We start from the raw sequence: 22634 nt of genomic DNA, 5'->3' as shown, positions 1-22634 counted from the left end.
TCGTGGATGAGTCTTCATTCTGACAGCATACTGGCTTCTCACGGCAGCGCTGTACCAGATTAATGAGACTCGAGCGAGACAGGTTTTCACGCAACTTTGTGAAACAACCGAAAACTTCTTTTCCGCTTCGCATAAGCTTGTGCAATAATTCTGGGAAATTAACTAATGTGACAGTGTAACCGCACATGTAAGTCCACAGGCTTGTGTGCCACATCTTACTAAATAAAACAAAACGGATACGCAGCCATTCCCGCAGATGGTATGATTTTGATCAGCGGCCGATTTTGAGGAGGCGGGTAGGTGCCGCGTCGTCACGGCACAATTATAACAATTGGCCACGTCGACTTTAATACCGGTATCGGTGCTATTAGCATTGCCGGCTTGAGAGAAGCACGGTTGAATACCGCGCAAGAGAAAAGTACAGTGCACACCACCGATGCGAAACTGACAAACAATTTTAATTAAAGGGCAGCGACGGAAAGCGCTTCTGTTGCGACTTCAGAACTCTTGGCCGTCGCGACCGGATGTTTCTGTTGCGACGTCAGAATTGCTGTCGTAATGTCAGAGTCGCTGTCATGATAGAAAGCTGTTGTTCCGACTTCAGAACTCTTGTTGTCCCGACAGAACGTTTCTGTTGCGACTTCAGAGATCTTGGTCTTCGCGACAGAATGCTTCTGTTGCGACATCAGACTTTATGTCGTAACGTCAGGAATGTCTGTCAACTACGGAAACGTTAGGAACTTCTGTCGTACAACAGAAATTTGTCTAGTTGCGACATGAATTCCTGTTGTCTTTTTCAACTGGGGTACCTTGTGGATTCTATCGCAGACGCAAGTAAATCACAAAGCTAATGAAGAAACACTGAATAAAACCGTGCATAAGCAGCCGCGTCTATTCGCTGGAATGCACGGTAGCACTTGGCTGCGAACATATTGTACACCGCAGCACATTTCTGGCACCCACCACATAGGACACATTCACGCGGCAGAGACATGCGGTTTTTTCCAGGAATATTCGTGGGCTGCACGATAAATACAGAAGGCATGGACGACAGGAGCGCAATACGCACACATTCACCACACCAACACGAAAGCAATGCGGATGACACGGGTGTAACCCGCGCCACACGAGCGCTTAATCCTCGTAGATTTGATGCTTTCTGACAGAATAAGTTACAACGCGCACGGAAACATCGCACACTGGACGTGTACCTCCGAGATCATGTCAACAATTTCTAATGCTACAGTTGAGGGTGACGAAAGCAACAATTAAATTAAGTCGTTTAAAACGAAGTGACGGCGCAGGTAGCACGGGTCACTGCACAGGCAGTAGCGCAAGGCGTCGTGGGTGGGCATGGATGGGCTTCAAAACAGCTGAAAGTAGGCGGCAAACTTTCCGGAAGGGAGCAAAGACTTGGCTCGCCAGCCTCGACCAGGCACGGCGGACCGCACAAGCCAGTGGAGTTCTGGGCTAGGGGCTCCACCCCCTCGCTTTACACACCGTTTTTTTTTCTTTTTTACTAAACCTTTTTATACATATTTCTTCAAATAACAGCCCAGAGAAGGCTTCCTGAGAATGGCATATGCGAATCTCGAAGGCCATCTTTTTACTGCCTGCATGCGGCGAAAGCTCCTGGAAATCGAAAATACGTCATAGAATTTCTTTCTGCGCTAAAGTATAGCGGATAATATAAACTGTGCGATGGTTGTTTATGTATTGCAACATTTATATGGAGTTGGGTGCAACAAGGCACAAAGCGAGTGTGCGCTGGTTATTATTTTAGTCATCGCGGAGGCCAACCAAACTCCCTAGCTCACAGGTAGCGCCACCCACCACCCCATTTCAAAGTGGTTGCTCATAGTATCCATCCACCAGTCTTGTTCCCTTGTTTACATGTGCTATCGGTCGTACGAGTTGCTACGATGTGTTTGTTTGATCGTGTTTTTGCGTTTGGTGTAATGAATTGTGACTTAATTCGCGTGCACAAAAGTGCCAGAAGATAGCTTGTGTCTCGCTGCAAACTCGCGGTATGCGTGGTGCGCCAGGCAAACGTGGACCAACGATTTTCATGCCATGGAGTGCGTTTCCTTTGTCCGTGGTGGTTGTGGAGAGTTCGGTGGACGCCGCAAAGAAATGATGCGCATTATTAGCGTTCCGCAGGTCGTCCACTACGCAACTGCACGTATGCGGGAATAACTTTGCAGCTCCGGCAACTTGGAGGGCGCTTTTCGACCGCATCGTACCATTTAAAAGGTGAGTACACGCATGCTGTGCTTGCTTCTCGTGTGTGCCTGGAGCGCCTTGCGGGCGCAAGAAATCGAACTCCCACGACGACATTGACTGTGCCGATGCTTGCTGAGCGTTGGTTGACATAATTTGCTTGCGCAAGTTTATTGGCTTAATGCTAAATTTAAAGTCTTGGTGAGCGCTTCCTTCCGGTGAGAGGGATTAGGTTCGGCAACAGTCCTCATTTGCGCGAGCTGCCACTTTTCTGCTGAAGTTGGATAATAAAGACTCATCTGCCTCTTTACCTATTCTTACTGCAATGACGTTTCCTCACTTACTTATGCTTCGAGGTTGTAAATAATGTCTGTTTACGCGGTTGTTGGTTTGTGAGCAGTTATTGGAAAAATGTATAAACACTATGCAAGTGATATTTCGCGCGACAGCGACGCGATGTAGATGGCTGTCGCGCTCGCTCGTTCCCTACAAGTCGTACCCCATGCGAGCGGTCTTGCGCGCGACAGAGACGCGATGTAGATGGCTGTCGCGCTCGCTCGCTCGTTCCCTACAAGTCGTACCCCATGCGAGCGGTCTTGCGCGCGACAGACACGCGATGTAGATGGCTGTCGCGCTCGCTCGCTCGTTCCCTACAAGTCGTACCCCATGCGAGCGGTCTTGCGCGCGACAGACACGCGATGTAGATGGCTGTCGCGCTCGCTCGCTCGTTCCCTACAAGTCGTACCCCATGCGAGCGGTCTTGCGCGCGACAGACACGCGATGTAGATGGCTGTCGCGCTCGTTCGCTCGTTCCCTACAAGTCGTACCCCATGCGAGCGGTCTTGCGCGCGACAGAGACGCGATGTAGATGGCTGTCGCGCTCGCTCGCTCGTTCCCTACAAGTCGTACCCCATGCGAGCGGTCTTGCGCGCGACAGAGACGCGATGTAGATGGCTGTCGCGCTAGCTCGTTCCGTACAAGTCGTACCCTATGCGAGCGACGACATTGAGAGCCGTCTCCCCGGTGTTGCCGGTATGAGGGCAGCAAATATGCGCCAAAAGTGTGCTTTATTAATTTAGTTTGCTGTGTTTTACTCAAAGGAGCAGCGTAAAACATTTCTTTAAAGTCTTGCAGTAGGTTCTTAACCTTGCACGTATCAAAATAGTCGTTTGCTTGTTCCGTGCAACAAGCGGTAGTACTCGACTGATGTACGTACGTCCAGTTCCGGCTTCGCGCTATTCTCTGTTAGCTCATAGCACTTCTGGGCGACGAGCGACGAATTCTAGATTTCCAGAACCAGGCGACGAAGAACGAGCGATATGTTCGCGCGACGGCCCGTTTTCTCGCTCAAAGCCGTCGCGCGTCGCCGTCGCGCACAAACTCTCCCTCATAGGGTTCGGGCAAAAAATTTTAAGCAATTACGGCTTGCTACTACTACAGCTTACGTTTTGAGACAAGGTGTTTTGACACAACTAGAGATGACAAGGGAAAGTTGCTTAACTGATAGAAAAAAATGAATTGTTACGTAAACAAACATTTGTTTGTAATGTACTGTAGCTGTAGGTCTTAAAAATTTTATTGTCATGAAGAGGTCCCTATTATCACAATATTCATCAGTAACTTTGGCCTTGTGCTCTGTTCCCACCCTGCAGTGGTGCAAACATTGTTTTTGTGACTTTTTCTGTGCTCCTTGCATGTGTTCACAATGACTTCTTCAAAGTGCCACTGCTATAAGTTAACACAGAACCTATCTTGCAGTGGCAAGGCCGTGACCAACAACAGTGCCCACGTCAGGGAGGAGCTATGGCTGCAGCAGCACTGTGTGTAATCGGATGGTCTGGTCAGGTATGACTGAAGTGTATGTGTTTGTAAAAGTGGGATCTCGGTATCACTCGTCAATAAGTTTATGGACATTCAGCAGTGCTTACTAAATAGGCTAAATATCTGCTCAACTTTATTCAACTTGCTGCTTATTTGTGTTTGCAGACATTATGTACACATTACCTTGTTCACTTTAAAACTAGACCTAACATGTCTTGAGGTATATTTTTTCTTCTTGCATCAATCACTTCGCTGCGCGTTACATTTTATTTTGCTTAGTACACATTATATGTACTTCTTGTTATTTTGTTTTATTGATTTGAAACTTTCCTGTGTTATACCTTTTATATCCACTTTTTTTTTTCGTTTAGGCTACACGCTTGTGCAGTTTCTGCACACGTAAGGATTAAAAATGTAATGGGCCAAATATGTCACAGATCTAAGCATGCAGCATGCTTGCCATTGTTTAACGTTGGTATTACAATTATTGTGAGGGTTACTTGCACGAACAAGACTAATTGAAAAAAGTTGGACAAGACAGTGCACTAGACTTCAACTTACAAGCTTTATTCAGAAAACACGCAATGAGGCCCCACCTTATGCTCAAAAATATCTGCAGACAGATGCATAAATAAATGTGCCACATGGGAGGAAACCAAATGCACAACAAAGCCAATACTGCCCACCACAACAAGCCATTACAAAGCATTCAGCAGGTTCTTCTCAAGGTACAACAAACACTCCTTTATCAGTGAGTTCCAGTGGTGCTTACACATTCATCAACAGCCTTTGAAATGCCAAACACCAAATATTTCCTTATCTAACTGCCTGCCAAACCATCTGAGCACTTGCTTGTTTTGAAAACACAGGTAGCATTTACGAGCACATCTTCGGCAGTGGTCAGCCAAACGGGCAGTGCCTGCTAGAGCGTTTACAGCGTTCCGGTGCTCCCTAAGCCTCTCATTCAAGAACCTGCCCTTTTGTCCAATACAGCACTTTCTACAGGGAAGTGAAATCTTGTATACCACCCCCCCATTGCAGTTAAAAAAGTGGATGACGTGCTCCTTAGTGCATGTACCCTGATTCCCGGCGTTGCTTACCAACCTGCACATTCTTGCGAGCTCTAGTGGCGCTGAAGAAAACACCTACACTGCACTGGTTTGCCACGTTGTTTAGGTGGTGGGACACCCCATGTACAGATGGCACAGCCACAGGGCGCCTACTGGGACGTGCGTTATTGCACCGAGCAGCTGCCAGATCTGTTTTTACCTCTTTAATGAGGCTCCCACTAATTGACACCAAGGTGTTATCGAGATACCCGGCCCTACATAAATGGCTCGCTTGTTGCTGAGCGCTGCAGGAAACCTGGTGCACAAGATTTAACCAGAACAGCTCTCGGGCAGATAGGAGCTATGCATCCTTTAACATGGAGTATGCCAAACGGTAGTCGAGCAAGGGCTTCTTTTTCCTAAGAGAGTATATATAATAAAGGAAAGTATGATTTAAAATTATACGAATATCGAATGATTGCAGGCGATCATCTTCTGGCAACTCATGTGTGAACTTGAGTCCTACTGAACACTGTTCGAAAACACCCACAATGTTTTTAACAGCAAAGCCACCACAACAAGAAAGTCATTGGCACTACCACATTGCCCACTGGACGTGCAGTAACGCATGTCCCAGTGGCAGCCGTGCAGCGCTGCCATACGTACACAGGGTGTCCCACCACCTAGAAGAAAGGTGGCGAACAAGTTTGGTGTAGGCATTTTTTCAGCACCGCTAACGCTCACAAGAATATGCCAGTTGGTAAACATTGCCGGGCGTCAAGGTACATGCACTAAGGAGCATGTCACCTGCTTTGTTAACTGAAATGTAGTGGTGGTATACTACATTGCACTTCCCTGTGGAAAGTGGTATATTGAACAAACAGGTGCCTGAATGAGTGGCTTGGGGAGTACCGGAACGCTGTAAATGCTCTCACAGGCACTGGCTACTTGGCTGATCACTGTTAAAGTACCCATAAGTGCTCCCCATGTTTTCATAACACACCAGTGCTCAGTCAGTTTGCCAGGCAGTTATATAGGGAAATGTTTGGGGTGTTTTGCATTTCGAAAGCTGCTGATGAATGCATAAGCACTCCATCACTGGTACCAGCTGATAAATAAGTGTTGTGTCTTCAGAAAAATCTGGTGAATGCTTTGTAATGGCTTCTTGTGGATGCTTATCAGCCTTTATGTGCATTTCGTTATCCCCTATGTGGCACATTCGTTTATGCATCTGTCTCCACATTAACTGAGCATGTGGTGGCCTGTTTGCGTGTTTCTTCTGAATAAAGCTTGTCAGTTGAAGTCTACCGCTTTGGCTAGTCCGACCTTTATTCCATACACCTTGTTTGTGCTAGTAACTATGTCACAGGAGCTGTGTCAACGCCAACTAGCCCAACCTTCTCCATTAATTTCACAATTATTTCTCAAGTTCCCAGAACAATGGACACGAGCTTGAATTTCTTTAAATGGTACATGAAGGCCAGTATTCACTGTGCTGTAAGTACTACAGCAGTGAGGAGTTTTCTAGTAAGCTTGCTGTCTTTCTCTACATTTTTTTATATTCTTCTTAAGCTATACCCATTCATGCAAGTAGGCATTGTGGCAGAGTCTGTGTCCAGTTGCATCGTTTTCGACTTTGTCTATACTGCATAGACCACATAGTTGGTAGATAGTTCAGTCTATTGATGCACTATCGTTAAATAAGCATGCAGTTTTGCACATGCAAGATTGCCTGCTCGCTATTGCTAAAGCATTGGCTGTTTATTGCTATGTTGCTCATCAAGTGAACTTGATTTCAACAGCACCACACAGAACATCTGCTTGGCAATGGTGTAATTTTAATAGTGATTATCAGCCAACAAGCTCTAAGTCTACAGCTGTCCAGAAATAATTCTATTACTTTGGGTCTCTCCACATATTAGGTTAGCACAGTGGGCAGTTTTCTATTTATTCTGCTTGGTGCTGTTCCGGTGAGAATATTTTCAACTAGCAAGTACAAAGTGTAATGCTGTCAAAAGCCTTTGATTACTGGGCAAATGAATTGAAAGCATTGTACGTAATCCAAAAAGTATTTTTCACAAAATACTAGTGTCATGAACAAGCATCATATGCACTGCAACTCATGGTTTTATATTGGTATGCAGGTATTTCAAGCTAAGGGTGCTTGTGCATGTATTTTCCACATATTAGCTAATGCTTTAGCTATATGAAACTGCCTATGTTCTGGCTGCTGAAGTCAAACTTGTGGTTGATGAACCTGCTTGTTTTTGCTGTGCACTTACATTTCTGTTGTTTCTTAAGGGTTGTAGCCATGTGACAACTGATGTATTGCAGCAATGTCAAAGGTAGCTTCCACCCATTATTGCTACAGTGTGCCAACAGACACCTGTCGCCGTATTTGTGCATTTTCTGAGAACCAGCCGTATCCTCTAGGTGAAATTTGTAGTGTCTTTTTGAGTTTGCCAGTGAGTTCATATAACTCTTGAGGACAAAATTTACACAGTGAAGGAAGGGAGACCATAAAACATGACCAGTGATGGCTGAATATTTTGATAGAAGGAATAAAAATAACACTGAATGTGTGCTTATATTGTGCACAAGTTCCTTCAGAAGGAAAATGTGAGTTGTAATAAAAAGGTGAAAAATCACAATAAACAGTATTTGCGTAAAAAAAGGTGAATAGTCAGACTAAATTCTATCCCTTGTAATCTAGAAAGGACGCCTTTTTTTATGCATTCATAATGGGGGCTTGCTCAGACGTCTTGTGGTATGCCTCTCTGATTTCTCTTGTCAATTTTTCACCGTGGGTGGAAATAGATGAACTAATTTAATCTGGCGTCAAGCCCTATCGCGGCAATGCACGGCCAAGTCAGACGAGCATGCCGGTCTTCTCAGTAAAATGTGGTGATTTCTTTGGCACATATTTAGTTCCTGGCCTGTCAGCTTCCTAACATTAGAATGCACTACACTGCCCCTAACACGCACTAGATATATTTCGTGGTATGTTTAACCAAGCGTACCTCGCTTGCCTGCTCGCTTTTCTCAGTTCACTTGTGGATTGTGCTGCATACCTACCTACTTTATTTTTTCGCTCGAAATATGTGTGCATAGCATTCCACAAACGCATTGAGAAAGGCGTCCAGGCAAGGGAGATTTGTGTAAATTACCACTAAATGTCTTGTGTCCGTCATTAGTAGTGTAGTCTATGCCTCTGTTCATGTGTATGTTTGGTCAAATGTACGGGGTCGTCAACTCTTGGCATGAACACGACTCAGCGTGACCACGCCCCGCGGAGTGCCAGCGTGCATGGTGCAGGGGGGATGTGGAGCTTCGTGTCATCTGCTAAAGTGCGGGAGCACGCCATGCTTTAGCGGATGACACATGACATGAAGTCCCACCTCTAAGCCCCTGTGCGCCTGCGCCGCTTAGCTCCGTTGCACAGCCATGCCATGCGCGCTGGCAATCCGCGGAGTTCGGCCACTCTGCACCATCTTCGTACTAAGAATGGATGGTCTTGTACATGGGGCAGACTGGCCGGTGTATAAGCATGTGCCCAGGACAGCACCATTCTTCACTCAAGGGACAAGCATGCTCATCCCACTTGACAATGCATTGACACAACTGGTGATGTACGCCAGATTTAGATTGTTCATCTCTTTTGTTTACTTAAGGCAACCAATTGATCAACAATATCACTGAGGCATACCATTTAAAAAAGAGGGACATCTGTCAGCCAGTGCTCATTATGATTGCATTACAAAGAGGAATACTCTCTAAATGACAGAATAGTGATCACTCTGTGCTTATTTGTTCTATTTTTATGCAAGTACTGTTTATCATGATTTTGTACATTTGTATTGCAACTTGTGCCCTTTGTCTTAAAAGATCGCTTGTGCACTGGAAGGGCACACGCAGTATAAATATTATCTTTAATTTTTGCATCAAAATTAATGTTGAATTGGTAGCTTTTGTGTCTAGTTGTCTTCTTTCTGTCCCTTGTGTCACTCAAAAGGTAAACATTAACGTACACCAACTTTCTTAATTACTTGCCCGTCAGTGTTGATAAACATGAAATATTGTTTTCAGCCAGAATATTCTTACCATTTCTTATTTCCGGTCAGCATATTGCTAATCCTTTGGCTTTTTATAAAGCGTGCTAATATGTACTTCTGATAAATGCAAAAGTTAGTTCTAGTTGGTGGTAGCTGAACTTGAACATCATGACAAGTGCAAGGGCACACACACACACACACAAAGAGACACAGTCTGAACGGGCGCTAGACATCAACTGAAGGGCTTAATGACAAAAAGCAGCAATGCACATATTGCGCAAAAACCTACAAAAAGATGTAGAAGGTGCAATTGTCCCTAAAGATAATTCCGCTGCCGCTGTACTAGCGCTGTACTGTTACCAACAAACATTTCAAACCTGGTCGCAGTAAAAGGAGCGTGCACACCGAGTTCTGAAGTTTGAAGTTGTGACGGGACTTGGCGCATTCGTCGCTGCAGTTTAGTCATGACGAAAATATAACTGCTGAAATGAGTGAGTGGTGCGAGTGGTTTTCAGAGCCCACAAGGGAATTCACTTGTTTTCAACCATGCAAGGGTAATCATACTTTCAAGGCATGTCTCCAGTGTTCTTTAGAACAAGGCCATGTAGTTTGTGATGGTGGTGGATTTTGGAGACTGGCGCGCGTAGGTCTCTAGGTAACATGTGCTGCACTGTTCTCCGTGTGACACTGCAATCTTGGAGGCCTTGACGTCACTCGTTCTTGCACTGTTCTCTGCATGGCGGTGCGCCTATTTTAATCAATTGTTTCGCTTTCTCTGTTAATTTCATTATTGCAAGGTTAGACTGTACGAAATATGAGTGTTTGCTGCCCTTAAAATGGAAAAATTTTATTAGTTTAATCCTTTACACAAAAATGAATTTCTTGGTGAGGTTGGGTTTAACCCCAGTTTTTTTAAAACTTGCTCGAGGGGCAGAAATTGTAAATTATAGAGTTGCATCAGAAATTGACGGACCTAATTAACCTATATCATATTGTTGTATACAAGTGCGTTTTAGTGTTAAGAATACTGCTCAGGAAAAAAACACTTCATATCTATTGCAGGTACAGATTGGTGTGGGATTTGTGATGCCACTCAACAAGTGGCATTACATATTCAAGTCTGCTTCCGACGGAAAGTGCCCATTAGAGGTGGCATGGCACCTGTGGACACCAGTGCAAGCAGGTGAAAGCAGCCTGACTGGACAGGCCTGCCGAACAATGTGCCGCGCATCTGGGAAGCTTCCGGCAACACCAGAGAAAGTGGCTGCTTTGAAGAGTAAGTCAACAGTCACCTCATTTAAGAAACATAACTGCATATCTACAAGTTATCTGAATGAGTTAGCATTACATGATGTATACAGAGCGACAAGAAATGCCAAAGCAAGAATGAGGCAAGTGCCTATATATTATATCTTTTTCTTCTGCTGTATATGCACTGTGTCTCGACACACAATTTAAATGTCTCTGTGGGTATGAAAAGCACCACAAGATAATTTCGGGATATGGGTTTCCGGCGAAAACCGCCCACAAAGTTTCCCCCATAATCAGTTTCAATTAAAAACAATCAAGAAAGTCCGGTGGCTACACGAGCGGTTAATTTTGACAGGACCTTGATAGCTTGCATTCACCTGCTGCTCGTTGTCTTAACAGAAGTGAACATTTAAGCACCTCATTGTCTTTGGAATTTCTAATGTAGACTTGGCATGCGTTATTGTAGCTTTTCACGCATCAGCTTTCATTTAACTTTTTTGAAATAATGCTTCTCAAGAAAATTGGGTTCCGACACAGCTTGGCAAATTGTATGGTCTAAAAGAAGCTTTTTAAACCACTGCCTTCCTAAGTGTTGACTGTGGTCACCTGATGTGATGCTTTACAATCTGCAGCGTTCACAGCCATGCAATTTCAAAACACTATTCTCATTATTGGGATGTAAAAGTTATAAACAGGGATAAAGTGCCTCAGAAAGGGTAGCCAATGTTTCGTTAGGAAGACCTATCTTCTCAAAGGCTGCCTCGTCATCCTCGGCATGTTAGTTTTAAAGTGTTAGTGGAGTGACATCACATGCAGTTGTCGGGAGAGCTCGTTGTAAAGGGAGAGACTTGAAGGAGAATGAGCGCAGTCACCTGATGTCTGTAAGCATGATTCTTAAGACGTAGGAACAATAGTGGGAGTGGGAAGGCGGGGAGAAAAGGAGAAAAAAAGAGACACCAAGAGGGAAAGAAAGAACAAGAAAGGAAAAAGAAGGGCAAAGGAAGGTGTTGGGGAAGCAAGAGGTTAGGGAGCATTCAGAGGTGTCTTTGGCAGCATGTTCTTGTGGCTTTAAAGGAGCCGGTGAGGCGGTCAGTGCTCGAGTAACAAAAACAACCCGAAAAGACATTAGTTGAAAGAATGACTTGAGTAGCATAGCAGCAATGCGTCGGATAATTTAGAAGGAGTTAAGATGGCAGCAAGGAGTCCGGAATGCAGTGCATAGGGTAGCTGGAAGTCAGCGGCATGGTCTTTCTAGGGACGTTAGTCCCAGTAGCTCAACGTACGTGTCGTCACAGCGGTACACAGAAGTGGCGATACCCTGTGTGGCTGAGGCACCGAAGAAGGTATCCTGGCGCCTGGGACTTTGGAGTGTGTTGGTGAGGGTGTTTCGAAAAAATATAGTAAAGAACAGACAAATATGGGGGTGAACTGAAACTGGAATAACAAATAAGAGGGTGGCATGAGCAAAAGCGGGCGGAAGCAGATGTACATGGGAAAACATATTTATGCGAACATATTTATGGGGATTCTACAGACTTCCTACTGCGCTGCACTGACAGGCCTCACACATACCTACGATACATAGACGACATATTCATAATATGGTGACATGGTCAAGACAGCCTAGATAAATATGTAGGATTTCTAAATTCTTTTCACCCAACAATAAAATTCGCATCAATATCTTCAATGGAGCGCATAAACTTTCTGGACACAGCAATATACATTGACACTGGGACACTAATGACAATGCTGTATGGAAACCTTTTGACAAACAACAGTACCTAGAATATACAAGCCACCATCAAGCCACATTGCAAAGAAGGCATCTTTAAAGGCCAAGCACATGGCTACGTCACATGTGTGTTAAACACCAAGACTACATAGATAGACTTGATCACCTTAAAGAAACCCTATCAAACGGGAACCACCAAAGAGTGCCCTTCAGAAAGCCTGCACCGATGCAACCAAACTTGACTGAGCCGAAGTGCTCAAGCCCCACCCTAGGGTCACAAGAACAGCGCCTCTTACTACTAAATTCTCAAACACACTCCCAAACATGAACAAAATCCTCAATAAATACTACCCAATTCTCACCAGCAACCAGAAACAAGATTTTTCCCGCCCTGCCCAGAGTAGTCTTGAGATGCAACACTTAATATTAAGGATATTCTTGTACGTGCCAAACTAAAAACAACAACGAAGTTAGGAACCAGTCCCTGTGGCCGCCCGGGTGCTCTACATGCAAACATATTTAATCTACTACTACAGTAATAAGTACAGCATCAAATTACTCAAACAAGGTAATTTCGAGTTTCATCTGCACATCAAGCAATCTAGTCTACTGCCTAGAATGTGCCACTTGTAGCAAATAATACATAGGTGAGACAGGACAAAAAATTCATAAAAGACTGAACGGTCATCGCGCAGATACAAAACCATTTACCTAAAGCAGTAGCCAGCCACTTCAATGAACATGTCATATGTGACAAAGCAAGGCTCTATAGACTACAAATTTCCGCTCACCTCGCTAGAGGAAATATATGGAATCATACCTCATACACAAGTTTAAATGCCTACATCCAATGGAAATCAATTTAACACATAGCAACTTAGAATATTTAAAAACTTTAAAGCTGTAACTTAAATCGGAAAGCCTCATGTCATCAACCAAGGCACAAAACACATTGTGCCACCAGCTAAACTTAATTCTTAACCTCAACCTATTCCACCGTTTCTAATTTTTACCTGCTTACTACTCATTTTATTATATTATTTCATGTTTTAGTGTTTATATCAACTGTATGACCCCTTTTCCCATGTACACCTGCCTCCGCCCGCTTTTGCTCATGTAACCCTCCTATTTGTTATTCCACTTTCAGTTCCTCCCTTTTGTCTGTTTTCTATCATATTTTTTTAACACCCTCACCACCACAATCCAAAATCCCAGATGACAGGATACCTTTTTCTGCGCATCAGTCACACAGGGTATCACCAGCTCTATATACCACTGTGACGACACCTGCGTTGAGCTACTGAGGCTGACATCCCTAAAACATCATGCTTCTGCCTGCCAGCTACCACATGCATTGCATCCCAGACTCCTTGTCGCCATCTTAATTTCTTCAACATTACCCGACGCGTTGCTGCTACGCTACTCAAGTCATTCTTTCAACTGATGTCTTTTGGGGTCTTTTTTGTTACTCGCACACTGACCGCCTGACCAGTTCTAAAACGGCAGAAACATGCCGCCAATGGCACTCCTGAATGCTCCCTCACCCCTCACTTCCTTAACATGCTCCCATGCCCTTCTTTTTCTTGTCTTTCTTTTTTTTGCCTCTTGGCATCTCTTTTTTTTCTCCTTTTCTTTCGTTTCTTTTCTCGCCGCCTTCCTATTCTCACGGTCTTGTGCCCTCGTCTTAGGAATCATGCTTACAGACGTCAGACGACAGCACTCATTCTCCTTAAAGTCTCTCCCTTTACAACCAGCTGCCACTGACAACAACTGCACGTGACGTCACCCTACTAGTCCTTTAAAACTAACATGCCAAGGCTGACCAGGCCACTTTTGACGAAGATAGCTCCTATCGAAACGTTGGCCAGCCTTTCTGAGGCACCTCATCCGTGTTTATAACCTTCATACCACAGTGTACTATTCCATCTGTCAGCCGCTTTCTTGATTTTAGATGTTCTGATTATTGAAGTTTGTAAGACATGGCCTATCAGCACTTTCGGCATACTTTCAGTGATCTCATTTTAATTAAGTATAAGAATGAGGAAAGAACTGCTACACAAAGAAAGCACCTCGTACATTATTCGCATGTACGCTCTGATCTGCACAGCTGATCTTGTTCTACGCAAAGCATCCTAAAATTTTGCCAAATTGTGGCTCTCCGAATTTGACAGGAATTTGGGTGGTCGAAGAGCAGACAAATTATGTAAAATCAGAAGCCAAATATCCACCCCATAAGGCTTTGAGTACAGCTCCCATGTGTCTAAATTTTGCAGTTAAGCCAACCTCCAGATGAGAAGAGGCGTGGCTTTGGCAAAAAACATACAAAAATTCCATGTAAATCTGCAAAACTATGTGATGCATGTGTATGCATTCTCACTGCAAATAAACCTGTGCTGGCTTGCGCCCTGGGTAGCATGTTTGTGTGTGACATTTGCTGCATTTTGTTATCTGAAACTTTTTTTGAAGTGATTAGAGCAGATTTTCTTCATTCACTTATTGCTCGAAATCATTGGAAAAACAATTTACTTATATATTTATTGCACTCTCCTTTTAGACTGCCTGGAGAAATATATAAGTGACCATCCAATGATGCCACCTACACCACATCCGGAGAACCACCTTGCTTCCCTGCGAAAGCACCTTTGGAGCTTTCTTTTACACAAGCGGGACGCCAGGGCAAGCGAGTGGAAAAGTAAATACAGTACAAGTCCAGTGATGCATTTTCAATAAAGTGTGATGATATGCTACGTAGTATGGTGCTTTACAGATTGATTCGTTATGGCATGAAAATAGCCGCATCTTGGCAACCTGTATATACAGACTGTACACTTCACAAGACTCAACATCACATAAAGATAGCCCGTCATGAGCTTCCGCATAGCAATGGCTGCTCCTTCAATTCATCACACAACTTCCCTTTGACGTGCTGCGCCCACGATGATATCCAACCAAGTGCCCACCGTGCCACCCATCACCCACCGTGCCGCCCAGCAACCGCCGTGCCCAGTAACCACCATGCCCAGCACCCACCATGCCACCCGTCACCCACCATGTCACCCAGCACCCACCGTGCCACCCGTCACCCACCATGTCACCCAGCACCCACCGTGCCACCCGTCACCCGGCATACCACCCATCACCATAATCCACCATGATGATGGATGATGGATTCCACTATGCCCAGCATCGGGCAAATTTTCAATAGGGGTAGCAGAAAAAGAGGAGAGGAGGATTAGCAAATTGAGAGCTCTTTCTGGATTCGGTACTGGGTATAGTGCATGGCCGTTCTTAGCGGAGTGATGTGACTGGTCAATTCCAGGAACTAACGAAACTCTAGCTTATTAAGGAAGTTTCGGTGATCACAGTACCTTACAACTTTCTTTGAGGGACAAGCAGATCTCAGAGGCGCACGAAGCAGGGCACTATAAATGGCCTGTGATGCTCTTTAATGTACGGGGCAGCCCGCAGGCTACACTGTATGGCGCATGCATCGTGTATTCTTTATCACCGCCTGAAGATACTGGGCAATCCTCGGAACTTACTACGTGATTGGGATAGAGGCTTGGCAGCTGTTGCCCGTGGACGAGGGATTCTGAGTAAGCGCGAGTCGCAAGCTCGCGCTGATTGCGTCAGTATGCCATTTGTATACACACGACCCGTCGCTTCTACCGATCGAATGACAAACTGAATTGAACTCAAAGTTTCTGACAGCCGGTATACGTGGTCTGCAGTCGAAGTGGTTGGCCACTCAAGGGAAATGCCACATCGACCTCACACACACTGGCTCCACTTCGACTGTTTTCCGCCATTCCCTCCCCCTCGATGGTGATATCAGGCGAGAGTCCGACACGCTCGAAGACGCCGAGACGCGACGATTGCGCAAGGCGACGACGCACGGGCCTCCGCGGAAACGGCCGGCGAAGGCCGAGGACGAAACCAGCGGTGCGCGTAATGCGGCGTCTTGGCGACGACGAAGGTTGCGCGCACAAGCGAATCCGAGGCAGCGGTCAGCCGCTTGGACCGCAGCGGCGCATTGTGTGCGAGCGCAGGAAACGGCGTCGGCGTCCGGGCGCTGCAGCGTGCGTGTCGCCTCGGCTACGCGTCAGGCGACGCTTGGAAGCTTGCCTCCCGTCGCTCCGTGCCGGGCGTCCTTTCTCCACCTCCAAACCTTTTCTCTTCCTCCTCCCTCACAGGAGGAGCCTTTTGAAACCGAACGTACGGTGCGGGCGAGAGTGGCGGTCCAGGCAAGGACGCGTGCGAGATCGCAAGGCGTGCGCAATATAATAAACGCGCGCTTTGTTTCGGTGCTTTCGGGCTGGACGGAAGGACGCGTTGCCGAGTTGGTTAGCGCTGCCGCGGCAGGGCACGCACGTCAGCGGTATAATATGGTGACGCTAACTCGCGACTTGCGTCGGCAAAAACCGGCGCACGCAGTCGCGCGACGCATGTGCAGTACACATACACATGCGACCAGCTGCATACGTGAGTCATGCGTGCGTGTAGCGCGCTTTCTATATAATAAGCAGGCGTTGCGAAACGATTGGCTCACGTGGGCACGGCACGCAAATGCCAGCCACGTTCCGCGGCTTCCTCAGTGACAGAAGTTGATATAATTGCGAAATTTGTGATGACTAGTTTCTATAGTTATGAATGACTGCCGTCCCGGAATGTCGGTGTATCTTAGGCTGCTGGGTGACGGCGTTCCCTTGTTGAGAAGGTTGGCATATCTTATCAGTAGGCCAATGGCTCCTAGCTGATACAGGACTGCGAGCCGTCGCGCGTATACCACAATGCTCAATCAGTGTTCTATCTAAACAATATATATATATATATATATATATATATATATATATATATATATATATATATATATATATATATATATATATATATATCCACTCCATTACAAGCGTTCTTGTAATAGTAATGTGTTAATAATGTGTTACTAATTCTTTAGTAACACAACCGGCGACAAGGTTAGCCTATCGCTAAAAAAAAAAAAAATCTGACGAATTTATTAAACCAGTGCAGAGCACCTCAGCCCCTTTATTTCGGGGATTGAATAGAAACGATTTGTGACATACTCCGGAAGATTCAAAATGATTAGGGACATTTAGCTTGTCTCTAGAATGATTTCTTGTTACGGAATAAAGGGTCGGTATTTCTTTCGCGAGATTTCTGCCATTTCTTTCACGAGATTGCCTTTCTTTGTCCTCATCTGCCGCTAACGACCGGCAGATTTGCTGACGAAGTGCGAGAAGGAAGTGAAGTGGAACACATTCGTTACGTCCTGTCAACCTTGGTACGTAGATGTGCACGATAGGACTGGTGGCGCCATCTTCAAACGTTGCAGTGAACCACGGCAACGTAAAACTATTGTTTCAATGAAAGGCATATGTAAAAATTTGCTCCTGTCGTAAAAGTGCCGGCAACATCATAACCACGAACGTATATTGACTCATATCCTTCGACGTAATATGCGGCCCATGCCGTTACTACAGATGAAAGAAAAAAAAACTAAATAGAAGAAGAAAAACTTTCTGCCACTTTGCGATGCGAACATGCCACTGCATATGTCGCTGTGAGTAGTGCTGCACCGATCCACGCCTCCGGCGTTCCGATATTTCATTAGCTGTAATATGCATGTGTTGTGGGATAAGAATTCCTCTTATCGCAAACATGCCTCGGGTCGCATTTTACTTCATATCAGTGTTCATTTGCCCTTTATGAAGCTCTACTTCAAGCAACAAACCGAAGAGTGCCGGAGTCACGCGCCAGTCTGTACACTTAGACTCAGTTTGCCACAGAGATACATATCAAAATGCATTTACAGACTATCTCTACAAAGTATCGCCGATCCGCCAAGATGAGAGATAGTATACAAATGAAACACCCAGCCTTGTGTTCTTGCCACACATTGATTAGCGTCGCCGTTCTCGTTGCGCTAAACCACCATGACAGTACGATTAAGCACATGTACTGTTATAAATGTGAGTGAGACCACGTATATTTTCAGGGAGCGCTATCGAGAATAGATCGAGAAGATGTTTGCACGTATGCACACATTTCCTGACTGGCGGACGTCCGCGCTCCTGTCCAGCGCTACTCCTTCCTTATACCTCCTCCTCCAAGCATTGGCACGAGGACGCAAAAATGACGAACACACAAGGCAGATCGCGATGACTTCCATATGTTCAAAAGCACCGGTATGATTGTTATGCGACACAAATTAGGCCAACGATATCTTTTGGTTTATTCGATTCAGCAGATGTCCTCGCCAGTCGCTGTATATTATATAGACAAGCAGCAGTCAAGGTGCGGACCAACTATTTCTGACATACTATTCCTGACAAGAGCTTCGCGAGTCGCACGTCCTTCCTGATTTGCAGGCCTACCACTTGACAAAACAATGTCAATTGCATTACTTTGTTCATTTAAGCAGACACCCATTTGCATTTTGAATTAATGCACTGAGAATTACTAACTACGCCTACACTCATGCGCCCGGCCTGTGTTTGGACTCCTAAACTTTTCTGACAAATCACAGCTGGTTATGGAGCCCAAATGTACAACGCGATACGACAGGGCATAAGAACACCCAGGACAAAAGAAAGCGAAGGTTACTACGGAAAAAAAAAAGAAACAAACCACGTCGTGCACAGCCTTGTGCGAAATACCCGAGCCCATTTGCTCCTTCGGGCGGTACAAACCCAGCCGAGGGGAGCAGCAGGTGTTAGAAACACGTCTATAGAAGAGCGCGACCTCAAAGCGCGCCGTCACACCTCGGACAGGGCTTATACTGCAGCACCGCGGGCAAGAAACAATGAATCAGCCATCATTAGGGACACCTCGGCTGTTCGTGTCCTTCCTTTTTATTCGCCATTGTTATGCTGCTCTCGCACTGTCTTCGGGACAGTTCGCTAACGAGGCACCGAACGATCCGAGGAGAGAGCGGTTCTATCGGCATCGCACCGGGGCAATGAATAAGCCATGAATGCGCTTGGGCTACACGTAGAAAGAAAGCTATTTCATAGAACCGCCGCCGACGAAAGCGGAATGGGCCGAATAAAGCCTTGCGCCACTCGCGCCGGCCTCTGTGTGTGGTTCCCAAATGCACCGCCACGTGTCGCCCACCTGCGCAGTGTTCACCTCAGGGAACGAACTCGGTGGAGATTCTGTTAACCCACGTTGGTTCCCCCTTGTCCGTCAGCGTCGAGCGGCCCGCCGTGATCGATTCTCGTTAAAATGAATGTGCCATTACAGAACTAAAGGGAAGAAAAGGGGGGCTGTGGTAGTTCGGCAAGATTACGCAGGGCACGGGCTGTCGCTAAAACACTGCGGGAGACGTTAAAAAACAAAAAAAGCTTATAGTTTGTTTCTCTTAGCTTCGCGGCGACAGCAGGAGACGAGGATTCGTAAGCGCATTTGATAATGCCGACCTCGTTTCTTTGTACGCGCGGCTCGGTTCGAAATGACCTGTTCTCTGTGTATAACGACGAATTTGCCTTCGATTAGTGAAGCAGTCGCTGGTGGCCACATCTTACGGCGAGCGACATAGATGTCGAGAGCTCGTTAGGCACGAGGGCCAAGTGTGGCCACATAGCACTGGACCCATATTTCAGTCCAATTACTAAAGTCCGCACGGGACGTAAAGTCCAATCCATGCCACTGAGTGCGTATTAGCATTAAGCGAATATGTTTGACCACTAATTGGCCTAATCTTACCCATCTGCGTGAATGATCTCTTCCAATCATTCATTAGGTGAACTGGCAAGTGGTAAACTTGCGCTGAACACCACATATTTATTTTTTTAATTTCAACGACCAATCAGGGCGCTAGCTTTAATGTCTATTGGCGCAAACACAACCTCCGTCTTGCACATACATTTTGCGAACTCGTTGACCGGTACTATGGAGCGAAACCGTAAAATCCGGTATCACAGAAAAAAACGCAAGCAGAGTGCTTGCCCGCGGTTGTCTTTTTCATGGATATGGGCGCAGGAGCCCACATGCCTGTGACGTCAAGAGACAACGCCCCAGAGAAACGTGACTTGCGCCATTCTACAGAGTATAACAGTACATTGCGACCCTGTCCTGCTTCCTAAGGACATGACTGAGCGGTGCGTCCTAGCGACCATAGACAGTTTTATTATGTAGCATTCTGACTTGTTTACGTACTCTATGTGCATGTTCTCCGTTGAGGCGTGCAACAGAGCGACCCGCATGACAAACGAATGTCCAACGCCAAAGGCTGCGGCGCCATCTGCTTCACAAAAATCGAAGCACCTTCGCAGCAAAGATATTGTATTTCGATAGGCATGGCGCCGTCGAAACAGACGGCTGATCTTAAAAAGAGGACGTAACACTGCTCGAAGAGAGATCGGGTTAAGCGGAAGCCGACTTTACGTTTTATGTTTCGTTGTCGCGACGAAGAGCAAGTAACGGGGCTCAATACAGATCGAAGCGGGTAGCGAGGGCTCCGCCGTGATGTCATGCTACAGCTACGGAATCCACACAACGCCCGCAATGCTAAATGAAAAAGTCAGCGCGCGTACGTAATCTGGGGGGCACTTCATAGCGGTGTACGCGTAATGCGGAACATACTAAAGATCTCTATTGGGAACAAGAAGCGAACGCTGTCGACGACTATCTGCGACAGTAAATAATCCGCTCACGATTTCAATATCTTGAGTACCCAGCCATAATAGTCGATGACAACGAAAGACAGTAAGCGCTGATTAAACCGGATCGTTAGAGCAATTAACAAACAGAAATAATTACGAACCTCAATGTTCAAGTGGCGGGTGGCCGCCACGCACGACACTGACGTATACATATTGCCAGGAGAGCCTATGCCTGTCGGCGAAAATGGCCAAGGTTGTGTCTGCAATGCAGGAGTACACTTGATTTCTTGCACCTTTCAGCATTGCTCACGTGGACAGAAATATACATATGCATTTGTGATACGATTTAGTTTTCCCTCAATACAACAAGTTGCCCTCCGGCGCTGGAAAATGCAGCAGCAACTTTGTTTTGCATTGAAGCATGTAGTTACGTAATCTTTATCGGAGTAATATTGTTATATAGCGAGGATAGCAGCCCTACTTCTTTATCTTTATTCTGGATGCTCAATAGCATTTGTTTTAAGAAAGTTTAAAACATGTTTGTTATTCCTCGCTAAGTTCGGGTGGCACATATTCTGCGCAGGATGAGGCTAGGTTCTATCTCTCCTTTGCTCCACTGCCCGTTTGCTGCCGTTTTCACCCAGATATAAATCAGCTAAACAAGCGCACATTCCCTAAGTTTGCGCAAAGGAACGCCTCTCGGTCAGCAACCAGGGCTATTCCGGATAGTCGTGTTTCTGGTTGGTCGGGCTAATAATGATGACTGAAAATGGCAAAGGAGATAAACAAAGACCGAGAGCCAGGTTTCGAATGACCTACCCCAGGACAGTAGCTGGCAGAGGTCTTTCCGCACGTATCGCTATATGCCACACACTATACGCTGCGTAGAAACGCTGTTTTAAAATGGAACGAACCGGAGACAAACAAAACCATAATCAGCGAAAAACAGAAGCACAAAAAAAAACGGCAGGAGATACTGCCGAGGAGTTAGAAAAGTGAGGATCAGTCAGCCGGAGCCTCGCTGGTCCGCGAGCCTTTGTTTACGATCTCGAACTTTTCCCGTGCGAGGCCTCGCCTCGCCGAGGGACTCTCGTTCCGCAAACCGCGCGTTTACTAGCGAACCTTGGCACGGAAACGTGCTCAGTCCCTCGCACGGGTGACCGACCCGTGCGTTACATAACCCAACGAGAGCAACTCGCGCGCGGCCAGTTTAAAAACTCCGAATCACCGGTGCACGCCTGCAACGCCTCTCTGCACTCGCGGTGTGGCTGCAAATAGCCTCGGGAATCTGCGCCAGCCACAACCACTCGACGCGTTTGTTGTGTGCGCACGCTTGCGCCCCGTGCGTTTGTGTGTTCGCATGCGTGACTCAGTGCGAATGCGTCAAGTCTGTGTGCGTGTGTGTGTATGTGTGTGTGCGTGTGTGTGCGTGTGTGTGTGTGCGTGTGTGTGCGTGCGTGTGTGCGTGCGCGTGTATGTGTGCGTGTGTGTGTGCGTGCGTGCGTGTGCGTGTGTGTGTGCGTGTGTGTGTGCGTGCGCGTGTGTGTGTGTGTGCGTGCGTGTGTGTGCGCGTGTGTGCGTGTGTGTGTGTGTGTTTGTGTGTGTGTGTGCGTGCGCGCGTGTGTGTGTGTGCGTGCGTGCGTGTGCGCGTTCGCAGTGCCCGTTATTGCAAGTGCTCCAGCGCGCGCGCGTCTGTCAGCTGTGTGACCCTCACTGCGACAGGCACGTGTGCAGACGGAGCAGGGCCTGCGGGCGCGCACCGACGCGTGCCCTGCAGCCACGGTGTCCTACGTACAACGGGCGCAAGCGCGAGCGATTGCGGTTGGTTGTGGGCTCTGCGCTAAATAATCGCCGCCATTGCCGCAGGCGCCGCCGTGAGCCT

The 22634-nt window shown here is 46.4% G+C and overlaps 1 protein-coding gene and 1 long non-coding RNA gene across 8 annotated transcripts in view; one reads left to right on the top strand and one right to left on the bottom strand.

Annotated features, from left to right (window-relative positions):
* Epac (Exchange protein directly activated by cAMP) overlaps nucleotides 1-22634 on the bottom strand; it is a 415242-nt gene that overhangs the window by 212559 nt on the left and 180049 nt on the right. The window lies entirely within an intron of this gene.
* Nucleotides 1891-14879, top strand: LOC135908844 (uncharacterized). Its single transcript, XR_010566459.1, has 4 exons — nucleotides 1891-2253; nucleotides 3979-4065; nucleotides 10205-10418; nucleotides 14683-14879. It is a non-coding gene; the product is annotated as an uncharacterized lncRNA (long non-coding RNA).

Source organism: Dermacentor albipictus, chromosome 1 (assembly GCF_038994185.2).
Source record: "Dermacentor albipictus isolate Rhodes 1998 colony chromosome 1, USDA_Dalb.pri_finalv2, whole genome shotgun sequence".
NCBI classification, from domain to species: Eukaryota; Metazoa; Arthropoda; class Arachnida; order Ixodida; family Ixodidae; genus Dermacentor; species Dermacentor albipictus.
The sequence above is the reverse complement of the archived record's forward strand: the minus strand, read 5'-3'. Positions and strand labels throughout refer to the sequence as shown.